The sequence below is a fragment of the Octodon degus genome, unplaced genomic scaffold (genome assembly GCF_000260255.1).
Source record: "Octodon degus isolate 3935 unplaced genomic scaffold, OctDeg1.0 scaffold00355, whole genome shotgun sequence".
NCBI lineage: Eukaryota > Metazoa > Chordata > Mammalia > Rodentia > Octodontidae > Octodon > Octodon degus.
The window spans coordinates 322839-337930 of record NW_004524931.1 but is presented as its reverse complement, the minus strand read 5'-3'; the positions used below and the strand labels follow the sequence as shown (position 1 = coordinate 337930).

At 41.6% G+C, this 15092-nt stretch overlaps 1 protein-coding gene across 3 annotated transcripts in view; it reads right to left on the bottom strand.

Annotated features, from left to right (window-relative positions):
* Tspan11 (tetraspanin 11) overlaps positions 1–15092 on the bottom strand; it is an 82795-nt gene that overhangs the window by 53215 nt on the left and 14488 nt on the right. Inside the window, exon 1 of one of the 3 annotated variants that reach the window (XM_023708389.1) lies at positions 8747–8809. The exons of the other annotated variants lie outside the window; for them this stretch is intronic. The gene's annotated coding sequence lies outside the window, so the exon portion shown is untranslated. Of the gene's footprint in view, positions 1–8746; positions 8810–15092 lie in introns of those variants that run through there. 3 annotated transcript variants of the gene reach the window in all.

The window sequence follows — 15092 nt, the reverse complement described above, 5'->3', positions numbered from 1 at the left end:
AAAATAAAAAAAAAGAAAGGATGTTGGATTCTTTTCAAAAGTCTTATCTGAATCTATTGATATGATCATAAGATTTTTAACCTTGCTTGTTGAACTGTCCTTGCATCTCTGGGATGAAAACTACTTGATCATGATGTGTCGTTGTTTTTGAAAATATGCTGCAGGCTTAGGAGATAGCTCAGCAGTCTAAGCACCTGCCTGGAAGTGTAGGGACCCAAGTTTTATCCCGGTACTACATGTTGTGCCAGCCCCAGAATCCTAGGCATGCCTTGCTGGCCCCCAAACTGGGCGTGGTGGTGCACACCTGTAATCTCAGTGCTGAGACAGGAGGTTTACTATGAGTCTGAACTGCATAGTGAAACCCTGTAACAAATAAATAGAAAAATAAAAGAAAAATAAAAGAAAATGTGCACATTCTACTTGCTAATACCATGCAGAAGATTTTATATTTATGTTCATTAAGGAACTTAGCCTTTAGTTAGTCTTCTTTTTTAGTTGAGTCTTTATCTGGTTTTGGGATTAGGGTCACACTGGCTTCCATTTATGACTTTGGGAGTATACTATCCTTTTAATTTCTTTGAGGAGCTTGAGTACTAGTATATACTATGAATCTACCAGTCTTGGGCTTTTTAAAAGTTGAGAGATTATTATTGTGTTAATTTCATTGCTTGTTATAGAATATTTATGTCTTCTTGAGTTAGTTTTGGTAATTTGGATGGTAGTGTGTCTAGGAGTCTGTCCATTTCTCCAAAATTTGTTAATCTGCTGGAGTATAATTTTTGAAACAGTTACTATCTTCTGGATTTCCATAGTGTCTTGTGATTTGATTTCTTCCTTATGTTCAGTTTCTTTCTATTTTACTATATTTATTATTCCTTTCGATTTTATTTATTCTTTCAGGTTCTCCCACTAGGGAGACAATGCGACATTTACATATGTGTGTCTGTTTTATTCACTTATGAGTATAGCCTCTAGTTGCATTTTACCCATTTACCCATGAAGCTCTCAAATTTGTCTTTCTTTATAGCTTAGTACTCCATTATATAAAAAGGCCACATCTTTTTATCCATTCTTCAAGTGATGGGCATTTTGGTTGCTCCCAAGATTTAGCTGTGACAAATTGTGCTGCTATAAACATGGATGCACATATATCACAGTGGTATGATGTTTTCAGTTCTTTTGGAAAAATACCCAGAAGGGGAATAGCTGGGTTGAATGGGATGTTCAAGCTTAATTTTTTGCAGCGTCTCCAGACTGATGTCCATAGTAGTTATAGCAGTCTGATTTCTAATTGCATTGATGTTATTTTCTTACTTTCTCTTGGTAAGTTTGGCTAGTAGCTTATCTATTTTATTTATTCTTTCAAACACCTGGTTTTTCAATTTGTTGAAAATGTTTTACTGCTTTTTTGTTTTGTTTTTAAATTTCTATCTCATTGACTTCTGCTCTCATCTTTACAATTTTTCTCTTTAATTTTGGTCTTGGGTTTTTTTTTTTTTGTTTTTTTTTTTGAGGAACTGGGGATTGAACTCAGGCCCTTGCACTTGCCAGGGAAGTGCTTGTTCCACTGAGCCATCTCCCTGGCCCTGGTTTGTTGTTTCTTAAGTATCCGAAGATTTCTCATAAGGTTGCCTATTTGAGCTTGCTCTGTCTTCCTAATGTGGGCATTGGTGGCAATGAATTTTTCTCTTACAACTGCTTTCATAATGTTCCAGAGGTTTTGATGAGTTGTACCATCATCATTAACTTCTTGAAATTTTCAGTTTCTTCTTTGATTTCTTTGACTGTCTAGGAGTATATTGTTATTTTTCCAGTTTTTGCACTTTCCAACATTTCTTCTATCATTGATTTCTATTTCCAGTGCACAGTGGTCTGACAGTGTACACAGGATAAGTTTTATTTTTATGTTTACTTAAACAGGCTTTGTGAACTAGTATGTGATCTATTTTGAAAAAAATACTATATGCTTCTGAAAAGAATGTATACTTTGTTATAGAAGTGTGGAATACTCTGTACATGTCCATGAAGTCCATGAATATCAGAGATTTGGTACAGCTATGAAATCTCTTTGTTGACTTTTTGGCTAGTTGTTTTACTTCTTTGCAAAAGCAAAGTGTTAAAGTCCTCTACTATGATTGTATAAGTATTTATTTGATCTTAGAGTTTTAGCAGTTTTTGTTTTATGAAGATAGGCGCTTCAGTATTTGGTGCACAATGTTATCTCTTCTTGTTGGCTTTTTTCCCTTGGTTTCTTCCTTATCTGGCATGTCGTGACCTTCTGTGTCTCTTCTAAACAGTTTTATCTTGATGTTTACCATGTACAATATTTGAGTTGCTTGATGCATAAAATGCTGTTTGCTACCCTTTTTTAGTCTATGAATCTTTTTGGATTAGATGAGTTTCTTGAGTGCAACAGAGTGTTCACTTCTGTTTTTGGATCCAAGTCTTCTGCTCTGTGTCTTTTAATTGGAGAGTTGAGGCCATTGAGATAGCTCTAAGGTATCTTGGTTATTTACTGTCACTGCCTTCTTTATCTGTTGGTGTGTCCTTTTTCTTTTCCTGATCTTTTTGTTGCTGTTCATCCATTGACTTCACTAGTTTCCTCTGTGTTTTTAGCTGTATTTCATTCATTGTTTCAGTTGAGAATATCTTCTGAGGTGGTTTTCTTTATGGAAATACCTTGTTTATTCATTTATTTTGATGTATAGCTATGCTAGGTAAATTAATATGGTTTGGAAGTTGTTTGCTGTCAGGGTTGGAAATGCTTCATTCCAAGCTCTTGTGGCCTTCAGGATTTGTGTTGAGAAGTCTCCTGTGATTCTGAGTTACCTTTATGTAGGATTTTTGTATTTTTCACTGGATGCTTTCAAATTTTTTTTTTAAATTATTATTTATCTATTACTGGGTAGCTGGTAATTTATTAAGAATGTGCCTTGGTGAGCTTCCTTTTTCACCATAATTGTTGGAGTTCTCTAAGCACTGCTTACTGTATTCTACTGCTTACTTGTATTTTAAGTTCATGTATTTGGGCATGTTTCCTCCATGATTTCTGTATGTATACTAGTGAATCAATCTGTGATGTCTTCTAGTTTTTTCTCTGATTAGTCTTTGGTCTTCTTGCCATCAAGTAGCTGGTGGATAGCCTTTTCTTGTTCTCTTGGCTCCTTTGAAGTCTTTAACAGTTTACTTTTTGTCCTTAACATTGTGCACTTTGTCCTCACATTGGCAATTTCTGCAATGTATTAATTCCATAGTTTTTTTTATTTCCAGTACTTCTGTCTGAAATATTTCTGAGGATTCCACATCCATGTTGAATCTGTGATACTGAAGATTTTGAACTGTTGCTATGGTTTGTATCCAGATGTTCCCCCAAAGCCTCATGGCTGTAGATGAGGCTTTTCAGATGTGGCTGAATTTAGGGTGTGTGATTCTGGGATTAAGTGCGTAATGCTGGGATTAAAGGTATGATGTTGGGATTAAGGCTGCCCCACGCTGATTGCTGGTACACTGCTCCAGGGGCTGGTAGCATGGATGAAATATAAAGTCAGGCTTGGTTGTGGCTGGTCCACTTTGCCACCTTCTTCCTGCTACTCTATGAACTGCTTCTCTTCTGTGATGCTCCCTGCCCTGCCACCCTGCCTTGGTACTGGGTATGGACTGAAACCTCTACACATTGTGAGATTAAATAAACCTTTATCCTTTAATTTGTGGATGTTGCGTATTTTGTTTCAGCAATGAGAAATGTTACTAAGAGCGCTATATTGGTTAGTTTATCCAATTTTTTCTTTTTCAATCTAGTTCCCTGAAATTCATAGTGGGTCTATTGAGGGAAGTTGGTGTGATTCTTCTTTTTTTTTGGGGGGGGTACCTGGAATTGAACTCAGGACCTTGTGATTGCCTGGCAGCTGCTTGTGCCACTAAGCTATATCCCCAGCCTTGCTGTGAACTTTTGCCTCACTTCCTCTTTGAACTCATCCATTTTCATATATTTCTGCTAGCTAGTGTTCGTTTTCTTCTCTTTATGAAATCTTGCTTTACTTTGGGAAAGCTGGGGCTGGGTTGGAGATCTGTTCTTGCTCCCCCATTCTCCTGGGTATCTCTCTGCCTCTCTGTCTCTATCCTCTTTCTTTCTTTCTTTCTTTCTTTCTTTCTTTCTTTCTTTCTTTCTTTCTTCTTTTTTCGGGGGGTAGTTACCACAGGTTGATAATTAGCAAGGTGAGGAGAGTTTGTGCCTTACATGGAGATTTTTAGTAGGATGTTGCCTCCCTGTGAATGACTTTCAGCTTTGTATGTCCAATGCCAATATTTATTCCTTCTGTTATTTAAGTAATTTTGACTGTATCCTTATGTTTCGCTGAAATAATTGCTTCTATTTATAACAGCATCCACAGATTCCATCGTATGGAACTCCTATGTGCCAGGCCTTGCAGTTACTCTTTTGCCCCACCCCACACGCACACTGTGACAGTTTGCTCTGTGTGATTGCTCTGCAATGAGGGGGAGGGATGAAGAGGTGGTGGAAGACAGTGTTAGACCTTAGGAGGTGTGCTGGAATGGGGGAACAGTGGTAGATGAGAAGAAAAGTTGATGTGGGCTCTGATTTTATTGGGGTACTTTGAGTTGAGTTGAAGGGCTAGTGTTGCCAGTTCCCAGAGGACATTTTTATGTGGAGAAGGTTAAGATATGGGAGAAAAAGGGCTTACTTTGTGTTTGAGGAAAGTTATGTGGTTTTCAGGGCTTACTGATAGGGAGGACAATAAACTAGGTAAGGTCTGGAAGAGCTAAGTGTAGCTGGGCCTGTGCTCACCAGCCCTGCCTCTCAGCGGGAGTCCCCCTGTGTGCACTCCAATTCCTGGCTGCCCCCGTGACTGCCTTCCCCCATGCACTGTGGGCCTCCGGCAGTGTGAAGCCACCAAGCCGCTGCTCTGGGACCAGGTTCAGCCACTCAGCCCCTCCCTACCATGCTGTCCCCACCAGCTCCCGCTCCACAGTTGTGGTTGCAGGCACTATACTGAGGTCTCTCAGTAACTGTTGGCCGGGGATGCCTCTCTGGAAGCAGTGTCCCGTGCTTTCCTGGCTAGTTCCTACTGCACGTGATTTTTTTCTGTCCGAACACAATTTTGAAGTTCTCCAGTTCTCCCTGAGCAAAAATGCTGTTCCTTTCACTTTGCCTCCCAGGTGGTGGCTGATCAGTCACTGTCTGTGGTGCTATGTGGTAAGACAGTCTCCTCTGTGGTATGACCCATTTCTTCTGTATCACTAATCCTATTTTTTTCTCCTCTGTTAGTTATCATTCCTGGATAACCTACACTCACTTCGATTCCTCTCTGACTCCTTCCAGACTCCAGGCACTTTGTTCTGGAGAAGTAGGGCTGCTAACACTCAGTGCTCCACCATTTTGGGACTGCTCAGGACTTCCTTCATTTTTATGGCTGCATAATATTACAGGTGTGCATGCCACATTTTCTTTACCCACTCATCAGCTGGAGAATACTTACATGGCTTGATTTTCTTAGATGCTATGAATGAAAATGAGAATTCAGGTATCTATTTAACATATAGATTCCATTTCCTTTGGATACATACCCAGGCATGATTTACATTAAATGAAATAAGCCAGTAAGTGGGATAGACAAATCCCTCTTGTATGTGGAATCCAAGAGAGTTACTCTTGTAGAAGTGGAGAGTGGTTACCAGGGGCTTTGGGGAGGGTAGCAGGTGGGGAGGATGTTGGTCAAAGGAGTGAGACCAGAGCACCAAACTGAAGAGACTGACTTACAGTGCAGTACATGGAAATGATAATTCTTGAAAAATGCTGAAAGTGAATGCTCAGCATTCTCATCAGAAAAGGATGGCATATGCTAATCAGCTGTAGTTAGCCATCCCACAATGCATGTGTATTACAAAACGTGTTGCACGTGGCAAATAGACACACTGTTACATGCCAGTTAAGAAGAAAGCTAGTAGCAGCAGTGTGCACCTACAGGCCGAATTACTCAGGAGGCTGGACAGGAAGGTGGCTTGAGGACAGGAGTTCAATGCCAGCTTGGCGAACACAGACCCTATCTTAAGGAAAGACAATACCCCCCCCCAAAAAATTACAACCATCCATTTAGCTAATTAAGCAACCAAACAACAAGAAAACAAACTCCTCCCATACAACTGGCATGTGTTTGTGATGGGAAAAACCAGATCCTACTCTTACTCTACCCCTTAAGAACCAGTTTCCAGCTCTAAGTTAATTTCTTTTCTTTCTTTCTTTCTTTCTTTTCTTTTTTTTGTATTTTAGGGGAGGGTCTGCAGGGTGATCAGGGTCTCACTACTAGATTGGACTCCTAGTGATCCTCCTATTTAAAGCCTCCCAAGAGCTGGGATTACAGGTGCACGCCATCACTCCCAGTCTCAGTTGGTGGCTCAGTGCACCCCGGGGGTGGGCCCAGCATGGCAGGCCAGGGGATTGAACCCCCAGGCCCTGTGCCTGCTTGCAGGTGCTTTAATCCACTGAGCTATTTGGCTGCCCTCTAAGTTAATTTCTAAGTTAACTGAGCTTCAAGTGAAACTTGGTTCCAGGTCTCACATGGAGCACTTCCCTTTGGGCGCTACACAGAGGTCTCAGCTTGTCCCTGGTCTCCTTATTTAAGAACCCCCTTGCCATGCCTGAGATGCCAAGCCCGAGAGAGGCAGCAGCAGGCTGTGGTCGCACACTGTGGCTATCACTGTGCAGCTTAGTGGCAGGCAGAGCCTGCTCTCAGGCCTTCCACGCTTCTGTTCCCTTGTGCCTGTCAATGAGTCTTGAGTGCCTGCTGTACAATAATCACCTAAACAGTTATTAGATTCCGACTTCATCTGTGCATTACATTAAGTGCTATCTGCACATTAATTAATGGGATATTTAAAATTAGCCACTTACAAGAGTCATTCCCTCCCTGTCACAGAAGAGGGACCTGAGGCACGGAATGCTCACGGAGAGCCAACACATGACTTCTCCCTCAGAGGTTCCACATAGGCTTCTTGCAGCCCCTTTTATCTTGGTGGTCTCTGGTGGGAGCAAAGAATGCGGGGACCTGGCCCTGACCTAGACCCAGGCGGAGGTGCAGGGAAGCAGCAGCCCCAGGGGAGGCACCGTGATGGCCAGTGCTACAGATACCCGATGCCTGGGGAGCCCTCTGAAGGGCGTGAACCCTTCTCCTCCTCATCTGTCTCCTTGCTTCTAAGGCCTGCGGCCCTGTGGCCATGAGGTCCACCACGAGACCTGGACTGTGGTCTCTGGAAAAACACGACGTTACTTCTCGTGTGCAAGGAAACAAATGCAGGCTCCTCTTTTGGACCAAATGTGAGGCTTGATTAGAGTCCTGTTGACAGTGCTGTGGATGGACCTTGAATTAAAGTCCTAGCACTAAGAAGCCTTGTTTTTTTATTTTTTAGAGAATACAAAATAATGATAGAAAAAACAGCCCTAGAAATGACACAAAATTTCACTGAACAAAGTAATAGGAATTCAACAATGGTTGCTGTATTACATGATGCTATCTTCAAATTAGTTGCTCAGGCTACCACATATAAATGTGCAAGATTTGTTTAAAGACAAAACAAAACAATAACAAAAACAGTTGTAAGAAATTCAAAAGACAAAAAAAAAAATAAACATTAACTGCTCCTTTCAAAAGACCAGCAGAAATTGACAGTACAATCATCCAAACTATTCTGCATATATGCCCAAATATAGCTTTTTCCCTTCTTTCATTTGTCCATTTCCTCATTCCAGTTGTTCCTTTGCATTGAACAAATATGTTCCCTTTCACAGTATCTATTGTACCTTTTAGATTTTACTTACTCTTTTGGTTTCTCACATTAGTGAGATAATACTATGTTTGCACATGTGGTTCTAAGATGCCTTGTTTCTTGAGTCCTGAGAGACATATTTTCCTAAGTGCAAGACTATTTTTTACTTCATTTGCAGTCTTTAGGCAACAAGTTGGCTTCTCTCTCCTCACATGGTGCACACAGCCTCAGGAGGTGCTGCCAGTCCTCCCCCTTGGCGAGGTCTTTCCTGGCTTTCACTAGACTGGGTCTGAAGAGGCTCCCAAAGCTGATATAAGGAACTTAACTCACCCTACTGCTGGAAGTTTCCTTGACTCCTATTGCAGAGAAAGGATTTTTAGGATTAGTCAATACTCAAAAAAGTACATACTCAAAAGAAATGAGTTCAGGCTCTCAAGAGAAGAGACGCCTTAGTTCCTGGAACAGAGAACCCCTTATGTTTCCCTTGAGGGTGAGGAAGCCCTGAGAAAATGTGGCCCCTACTGTGAAGGGTGCAAGCCTAGTCAATAGGTGGAGGACTTTTTTTTTTTTTTTTAAAGTAATTTAACCTTACTTTGCCAATGTATTTGCTAAACACCTTTTTGTGTGTACCTGTTGCTCATTTGTACTTCCTATTTTGAGAAATGTCTCTTCGTTTCAATTGCCATTTTTTGGATTGAGTCCTTTATTTTGGGGCAATCTAATTTACTTCAGTTTTATATATTCTAAATACTAGTTTAAAGAGTAGCTGACATTTTTTTTTTTTTTTTTTTTTTTTTTTGCATTCTGTAGGTTGTCCCTTCACTCTGTTGGTTGTTTTCTTTGCTGTGTAGAAGATTTTTAGGCTGATGTAATTCTGTTTGCTGATTTTTGACATTCACTGTGCAGTTGGTTGGTGTTCCATTTAGGAAGTCCTTGGGTGCATCTATGTCTTCAAGTGTCTTACCTATTTTATGTTCTGGCAGTCAGTGCTTCTGTTTCTATTTGTAGGTCTTTGCTTCACTTTGACTTGACACAAAGTAAAAAATATGGGTCTAGATTCAGTCTTCTGTGTGTGGATAACCAGTTCTCTCAGAGCCATTTGTTAAAGAGGCCGTCTTTTCTCTAATGTATGTTTTTAGCTCCTTTGTCTAAGATCAGATGGCTGAAGGTACATGAGTTGTTTCTGTGTCTTTTGTTCTACATATTTGTTTCCCTGCCAGTACTATGCTGTTTTTATCACTGTAGTGTTGTAACACAACATGAGGCCCAGGATTATGATACCTCCTGCCTCTTGTAGCACACTTCAGCTACTTTGTGTCTCTTCTAGGTCCACAGTTTTATTTAGTTCTGTAAAGAACACTGTTGTATTTTGATTGGTACCATATTAAAGTTATTTATCATTTTTGGTAATATTGAGTTACATGGAAGAAATAAAGGCAGGGGAAAAGGAGACAGGGAATGTTGGAATTTTAAAATTTTACTTTTAAGAAAAATTGTAGTTTTAGGACACAACAGTTATTCAAGCCTTTTTCTCTTCCAGGAAACTCACTAAAAACAAACAAAGAAACAAACACCTAAGGGTCTCAGAAACACAGTAAGTCTGTAAATTGTGCTCTGGGTCAGTTCTTTTCATTTATAAATTACACTTCTTCCCACAGACCTGGCTTCAAGGAAGCGGCAGTATTAGAGTAGGGGATCTGAACTTCACGCACGGGAATGGTTTGCCTGACACAGCCCCGCAGGTGGGTGACCTGATAGACAGTCGGGACACACATCCTACTGCAGACACCCCAGATCCCACAGACACACCCAGCTCCAGATCACAGTGCACCTCTCTTTCTTGAGAGCCCTCACTCTATTTATTTGAGTCATTTTAAATTGCTGCCTAATAAATCCTTTCATGCCTCTTACTGACATGTCCTGAAAATTCTTTTCCAATAGTGAAGGTCAGTGAACCTAATTTAATTTCGCAGTAGGGTGGGTTCAGGTCCCCCATCACCTCTTTAGAACCCTCTTTGTAAGACTGGGTATGGTGGCGCATGCCTATAATCCCAGCGCTTGCGAGGCTGAAAACAGGAGAATCACTACGAGTCCAAGCCGTGTTGCGAGATCCTGTAGACCCTGTACTAAAATACATAGAAAAAAGAAAAAGAAAAAAAGAAACCTCTCTGTAGTACAGTTAGAACAAGGGAGTTGAGGGAGCCACTTCTTCATTGAGCTGTAAACACAACACCGCCCTAATGGCCGTCTGTGGTTAAGCTTAGGTGGTCGTGATGCCCGATGTGGCAGATCATCCCCACTAGTGACAAGCGAAATGAGAGGAACCTGGAGTTAAATATTTGAAATCTGAATGATTAAGGATTTCTCTTCTTTTTCCCTCTTTCTTCTTGTTCCTGCCGCTTACCAATCTGAAGAGACCAGAGACACCAATGGTGAAAAGGAGGATTTATTTTAGGTGTGCACTGGCTCAGCGGACTTGTGGCCCAAGGCCGAACTTGAACAAAGGAAAGGCTCTGGCTTTATACATGTGGCCCAAGTGCTGGTCTATCAAGTAGCAAGAAATTGGTGGGTGGGCAAGTGGGTTGAGAGAACCAAGACAAATGCAGTTAATTGATCGGTGACAGTTTTGCAAATTGGCAGCAGCCATAGAAAAGGAAGTCCAAGTCCATGCGGGAACAGCTTAGGTTGGGAAAACTTTAAACTCTGCTTCACCACGTCTTCAATAAACCTACCTACCTACCACTTTCTATGAGTTGTATCCTTGGCAGTTCTTGTGGTGCCCAAGAACCTGGACTATTTTTGTCCCATTCAACTGTAACACTTGGATCCTATCCCAGGCCATTTGTCTCGGGGAGCCTGTGGCAGGAGGTAATAAAGACATCAGGACCAGGACTTTGCTAAGTCCAGCCAAATGCTTTTCATTTCTGTTCCTCCTACTTCCCCCACCCTCCTCTCATCCCCAGCTTCTCACTCTCAAAACCGAAGGCCATAAGCTCTGTCTCCCTAGTGCTACAGCTCCCCTTTGAGGTGGCTGAGATCACGTCCTGGGCCACGTGGATTCAGGTTGGTCAATGAGAACTGACATCATCCCTGGATCTGGTAAGTCTATGGCAAACCCAAAAGGAACCCACTGGCTTTTCTTTTCCTTTTTCCTCTCCTAAATCCCTACTCCTCAGCCCTTCCCCTCTTCCAGTCTGAGGCCTAAACCCACCCTTTAACCATTCTTCTGATGTTAGCAGAAAAAGACAGTGAGCCAGAGGGTGGTCAATGGGACTAGGGCTCTGGGATAGCTCTGCCTCCATCTGAGAGGGAGGGGAAGTTTCTTCCCAGGGTGTCCCAGCTGGATGCTGGAGCTGATTGAGGTGGAACAAAAAAATGAAGCATGTCCAAGCTACTGCGCAGGCAAAAGCTCGAATTTCTGCCAGTTCCTCACTCTCTGGCAAGAATGCCAGGGAAGTGGGGAGGGGAAGCAGGTGTTCTGTGTTTTCCACTGAGGTATTAGGGAGAAGAATGAGTGTGGGATAGCTGGCCAGAACTCAGTCCTTTTCTCTTCTTCCTCACCAGAAGCTCCAAGCAGTGCTGGGGAAAATGAAGGAGACAAACATCCCCCTCCACTGGGCTGTGCCCTGAAGATGCCCCCTGGGGGGCCTTGCCTATGGCCCACCCGAAAGGGCTCTATGTCAGCACTTTGCTTCTGTGTGCAGCAATCGGCCGTGATCTTCCTCATCCTATAGTCACCTAGCCAGCCCTGCACGTGAAACTCATTTGGGGCCAGTTCTTCAAGGCCAGCTTGCTTCCTTCCTTGACCTTGATTTTGTTTCTTACAATTTTAGTCTTAAGTTTATATCCCTGTCTGAAACAGCACATGTGCTTTTTAGTTACTATAGACAAGCAGCTTCACATTTTTAAACCCTCTGTGAGTTCTTTGCATGTTACAGGTCCTTACATATAAAGACTTTTGAGGTAAGTTATTCTTTTTGGGATTTTGTTTTTTAGTAAAGCCCAGCTGCTGTGTATGATTTTTTTTCTTGCCTTTATGCTCTATTGTAAAAGATACCAAAAAACCCCAAAGTTTTTGCCTACTATGGGGGGTGAGTGGGGCTCAGTGCCTGGTAATGGCCATAAGACCAGGGACAAGGATGCTTATCCTGCTGGGTGGGCCCCATATGCCTATAATGCCAGCACTCAGGGACTGAGGCAGAAGGACTGCTGAGAGTTTGAGGCCAGGTCCCAAACAAAACAAAACAACCCTCGTCCCCCCAACCAAGAAGATGCTTACCCTAGTAGTGACAACAATAGAATGAGCCAGTGTTGCCCAATCTGGGAGAGATTCCTGCACGATCCTTGGACCAGTCAGGACAGGAAACGAGGCTGTGCATGCTGCCGGCCTTGGCTGTGTGATGTGGGAGGGGTCTGGCAGCCACAGCAGGGTCCCAGGAGAGCTGAGGTGAGTCGCCTGCGCAGTTTGATACACAGGTCTAAACGGAAGCCTGCAGTTCCTGTTTTCCCTTTTTCTCTCTCTTTCCAGAAGTACATCAGAGGTCTTGAAAGTGTATAGTCGATCTTAAATGATTATGGGTAACTCGATGTCTATCTCCAAAAATGTAACCTCCATGTTGTATTTTACAACATTGAGACTGATTTAAAATGGAAGATTTAAAAAGGTTAGTTTTCCCCAAAGATAAGCTGGAGCACAGAAAGGCCTGGCCTCAAATTTGGTTTTGTAATAGGGAGGAAATATGCACAAAGATCCCAACTAGCAGTCCATTGGTTTTCTCTTTTCCCTTCTCTCACTGGTTGTCAGTACCATGTTAACTGACAGGAAAAAAAAAATGACTTATTCTGGGTATCTGGGGTCCTAAGGAAAATAATTTTATGACCTACATAATAAAAAGGAGTGCTAAATGATACTCTCGAGGGGAGAATCCTACTGACTAGGCTATTTATGGTTGTAAGCCAAAAACCAAGAAAAAAGTCAGATTATAATTCAGCACAGCCAATGCATCTGAAAATACTCTCTGGTTAAAGCAGTTGTTTTGCATCGTACATGTTTGTTTTTCTGCCTGCTGATCTGTGTTTCAAACAATTGATTAAAGTATCTGCAGCTGCTTCACTTAAAATTTTTTTTGAGCTCAGTCTTGGTTATTTTTCTCTTGTTGCTGAGTCAAAATTCCCAACACCCATTAAGGAAGGAAAGGTTTATTTAGCCCACAGTTTGTGGGGGTTTCAGTCCACAAGTGGCCGGCTCCAAGGCAGGTGGCACGGAACAGGGGCAGCAGTTCAAGGCAGCAAAAGCAGCCCCGGGAAGCCAGCCTCTCTTCCTGCCTGCCTTATATTGTATGCTGGCTATCTGCCCACACCATCTCCTGCCCTCCTTTCCACAAGCTTAGAATGTTTATGAAGTGAGGCCCTGGCCAACTGCTGAGCCAAGCAGTTAAATTTGTCAGTTCTACGGGGTCTACAGGCTCTCGTTACACAGCTTGGACTTATAGTGATCCTCCTGTTTTCAGCCTCCTAAGCCCTGAGATTACAGACATGTGCCACCACGCCTAGTATCAATGGCTTCTCATCATGCCCTGGGGGGCAGGGCCAGCACAGCACACTGGGGATTGAACCCCAGTCCCTGCTTCTGCCTAAGCAGGCACTTTAATACACTGAGCTATCTGGTCAGCCCAACTTGTCAGTTCTTAAATTGACATAATGTATCAATCATTACAAGCACATATTGATTTATTTTTATTTTTGCTCTTGCAGATTATATCAGGGATAACATGAAAACAAACAAACCAAACCAAACCAAACCAAAAGCACCCAAACAATTAAACAGACGTTCAAGCGTTACGAACTCATACAAAACAACAACTACTAGGCTTAGGGCTTACATAAGGCTTACAAATAATATCCTTAAAGTTTAGTAACAAAGATTATATGATTTTGGTTAATATATATGATTCTGCCTATTAACTTTTTTTGTTAGCTTTATTTTGTTTGGTTTTGAGACAGGGTCTCCCTATGCAGCTGAAGCTGGCCTTGAACTTACTGTGTGGTCCAGGCTGGCCTCAAACCGGTGGCAGCTCTCCTGCCTCAGCCCCCCAAGTGCCAGGATTACAGGTATGTACCACCATGTGTGGCTTGTGCATTAACTTTTAAGTATATGTTATCATCTATAAGTTCTTTTTAAGTAGGCTTATAGTAGAACAGAAATGCATGGTAGTACCCCAAATGCTTTTTGTTTGCAAGGCTTAACAGTCAGGTGATTTAAATTGGTTGGTAAGATAACAATAAAGATGTCTTTAATGCTGGTAAAAATGTGTTTGCTTAGGTTGTTAGTCAGTCAAGATATTATTGGTTAAAGAGAAAAAAATCTGTCTATCTATCTTGTATTTTCCTATAATTAAGATCAGGTCTTACATTAAAGATACCATATGGCTTATTTTCATGGAATGTCTTATTTTCTCCATGTACAACAATCTACATTTATTCATGTATAAAAATCTGCATTTATTCAATTACAGTCATGCCATCTTCTTCTGGAACATTGTCATAACTTTCCAAACCCTGAACGCTGGACTGAATAGCTTGTGACTCCATTTCCTGTAGAACCGCTGGCCTAATCCTTTATGTCCAGCAAAAGCGCTCTCCTTAAATGAGAGCTTTTTGCCCTAATAGCCTGCATGGACCGAACTGAAAACACAGCTCTCAGTGATTTTGTCCCATGAATCCTGCCCCGAGTCCTGACCTTTTTCAGGCTGAGCTTCACAAAGTTTCCATTAAATAAAGTGTTAGCTGAAGACTTAGGAGATGGGAGTAGCAATGAAAATGATGACAGTGAAGAAGGACAGGCCACACAAAAGCAATGAAAAATTTCAGGCACCAAATCCAGAGAACATTTTGTACAACTGCATTAAGCACATCTGTTTATAACACATGACCTAGTGATTATGAAGATCCATGTTAGACACAACCATGTCTATTTGTTGTTGAATGCACATGTTATTTGTGTGTTTTATGCATGCTCTGTTAGTCATTCCACAATATGTCTTGAGTTCATCTGTGTGCATGGGTGTTCACTGTGAGTCCAAAGATGACTGCTTGTATTTACAAATACTTAATTATAATTTGTGCTGTTTAAATATTAATGTCAATAATATTATTTATTTATGTTTAATTATTTAATTATTTTATAGTTCAACACATCCATCATGTTTGCCACAGATACACAAATGCATCCATCTAGCTCATAATCTTAACTGGGGGCATATTTTTGGAGTAGGGTTTATATCACAAGCATCCTAAAAAAAAGTCATGCT